Source organism: Rhineura floridana, chromosome 9, assembly GCF_030035675.1.
Source record: "Rhineura floridana isolate rRhiFlo1 chromosome 9, rRhiFlo1.hap2, whole genome shotgun sequence".
Lineage (NCBI taxonomy): Eukaryota > Metazoa > Chordata > Lepidosauria > Squamata > Rhineuridae > Rhineura > Rhineura floridana.
In genome coordinates this window covers 78,985,860-78,989,167 of record NC_084488.1, presented here as the reverse complement: position 1 = coordinate 78,989,167, position 3,308 = coordinate 78,985,860, and positions in this window count along the sequence as shown.

Below are 3,308 nucleotides of genomic sequence, written 5' to 3'. Positions count from 1 at the left end.
GCATAGATCTGCTAATTCTTAATTTACTCTGATGAATCTAAAACAGCTAAAGCATGATTTGTTTCCTTTCATAAAGTTATATTTACTTGTTTTATTGCTTGTTCATTGTTTTCAAATACCTGGGTTTGTTTCGTCTGTCTGTTTGCTATGTATTCATTTTCACTAGCAAGTCTAAACCAGGGTTGTTGCTATTTTTGTTTAACAGATGGGCAGCTAATAGAGACAAAGACCTCTGTCCTTGAAAGTTCATGAATGATCTGGAGACTGACCCCAAATTTTCCAGCCAAGTGGAAATTAGAATAAACTATGAGCCATTAAAGTCACAAGAATAGGGAAGACCCCCTGACATCTAAAGGATTCCAAATAAGGTGTCAGGAAGGTATGTCTGGGAAGGGAAATGAATAATCTGGGCATCACCACCAAGATGGCCCTCTCTCCAGTATTCAGCTGCCTGCTGATGGTAGGGTTCCTGGAAGAAGGGCCGTAGAAGAAGATCTTAATTGTTTGGCTGGTTCATGTGGATATCTCTGCCATTTAGGAATGTAAAGTACAAAAATAGCACTTTGAATCGACCCATAAACAAACTGGGAGCCAGTGACAATCTATTTATACTGGAGTGGTGCGTTCATGTCAGTGAGCTCCAGTTAATAATCTAGAGACGCAGCATTCTGCACCAGTTGAAGGTTCCAGATGTTTTTCAGAGGCAGTCCCATGTATGGGGCATTATAGTAGTGTGACCCAGATGTTACAATGTGAGAACAACTGGGCAGAGAATGACTTGGAGAACATCCCTTGAAATGGGGTTGCCAACCCGGTTGTCCTGCCTGAAGTCGAGAGATCCAGGCTCAGACGCGGCTGTGATTTCCCCCCTCTTTTTATTAAAGTTACAGTTACATCAAAAGCAGTGTGCCTCATTAACCTAACTACGCTTTCTAGGAACCTTTCCCTGACTAACTCTAAGCATGACTTTGCAGCGCTATGACGTTGACTCAGCAACGAACCCCTCCTCTGCATCCCCTTAAGAAGGCTTGGCTTTCGCATGAAGCCATTGGCTCCTCCTCAATGTCTGTTGAATCTCCCGCTTCTGCTGCCGACGCACATGGGGCAACAGGTGCTGGCTCTCAGCTTCCCCTTCCGAGAGTGGTGGGCGGTCAGCTTGCTCGACTGTGAGAACCTGTGGGGCACCCAGCTGGGAAACGTCAGGTGAAACAGGCAGTGCCTCTGCTGCAGGTGCAGGTGATGAGGGTGTGTCTAACAGAACAGTCTCCAAAGGGGTAGTCTCTGAAGTTCTGGTTGCACTTCAGCAGGGGGTCCAGGATTGGGGGGAGTTGAGGTGTCAGTGACTGGGATTTGCGTGCTCTGTGAACTATCCCTGCTGCTTGTCTCCTCCCCCAGCTCATCCTCACCACTCCTCAGTGTCAGAGTCTGGCACCTCAAAACCTTCCCTCCCAACCTGGGCCACAACACTGGTGTCCACAAGTGCCATGGCACCCAGTAAGGACTCCATTGGCTCTGAGCTTTCATTTTTGTTAAAGGTAAGTCTCTATCCCACCTAGAAAGAATGTTATGAAGCATAATGTGCAGGCACCCTTCTAAGCAGTTGCTGTGAAATGAGCCAGTATGGCTGCTCCTGCCTCTCGGTGTTTTTAGCCAATGAATGAAATCAGAGCTGTGATTGATAAGTGAGTTGTTTGGACACCAGGCAATAGGAATCCCTGGGGTCCTAAAGAACTTTTGTTCTTCCCTTTTAGTGAAATTTTCCTGCTACTGTCTTACTTTCTAGTAGTTCTTGGAATCTCTGTAGTTTGCTTCCTTTTTTCCTAGCCACTAGGATGCATCTTTCTTGTGGTGGGCTCATCTGAGATTGGTTACTCCCTAGAAATTACTTTCTGCAAATACTATTACACAATAAGTGTGGTGGATGTTAAAGGATCCCCTCCCCAAATGTGAAAACTTTGCAAAGGAACTTAGGCACGTCCCCTGCCGTGCAAGAGCCATGTCCAGAGACTCATTAAAAATTCACTGTATAGGTAACTTACAGTACAATGGTATATGTGTCCTCTTCAGAAGTGAGTCTCTTTGTGTTCAGTGGGGCTTACTCCCAGGTAAGTGGGTACAGGATGGCAGCCTATGCTTTGGTTTAGGATTGGCATTGAGGAAAACAGGGTTCTTGTGCCTTTAACACCCATATCTTCAGAATCAGGACCAGTAGGACATAGCTGACTTCCCAAGGTATGCATGGAGTTGCCTGGCAGTTGAGGGTGGAAAATCAGCAATGACTATTCTCTCTAATTTTGTGTATGCCATGCCCCCACAGCAGCCATGTTGGGTTATGCCACAGCCCCACAGCAGTCATTTTGTGACTGGTGCCCTCAGCACTCTCAAAATTCAAAACATGTCCCTTGTCCAAAATGGTTGGCAACCCCTGCCTTGAAGTATTTGAGAAAGAGTTGAAAGCTACCATTATTTAGTTAAACCCTAGAAAATGACATTGTTTTGCTCAGCTTGATCCAAATATTGTCATATCTGTTCCATAGACTTTGGGGATAAACCAAAATGTAGAAAGGCCAGCATTTGACAAATAAGGATAATGAACTTGATGTGGTGGCTTCAAAGAAGTCAAGGTTGTTCGGGATTTTTTTCCAAATGCAAATCAAATGTTGAAAAGCATGTAATGTTGCAAGCTGAATGGTTCCTTTCTACTATCTTAAAATAGAAAAGGGGGTGGGGAGATCTCATTCAACAGATGGTGGCAGTGTGAGAATTCTCAATATGCTAGCCAAGAAGTTTGCAGAGAATCCTTTCCCCTCGTGTATCCCTTTGTTGCAGAGTAAACCTGTAGTGGTAACAGATGCTCAGTTGGCAGTACCCTGAAAGCGTGTGAGAGAGAGGACAGAACTACAGTCATTTCAATATGCCAAGTGTCCATATGCCTGCTTTGAAGGAAGCCAACAGAGGTCTCAGAAAGACGGTGGCTTAGATAATGGCACACTCATTCCTCTTGGAGATATGGCTCATTGGAAATCCATAAGGCTCCTTCACAAGAAAGTTAGTGAAACTCTGTGGAAGAATCTAGCAGTGGAGCCGGGGTTCTCAAAGTTTCTACCCCCTGAACCCACTGGGCAGAAAGTTACTGGAGCCCACCAGTAACAAAATAGCAGTGGAGAGGTGGAGGCAGTTTCAAATGGGAGCAGATGGAGGCAGAATTTAGCACAATCAGCTGGCAATTATGGACATTCTTTTCAATTGATACCTAATGCCTCTGGAAAATGCTAAATTATTTTCCACAGCTATTTGCTTTTGGCAGG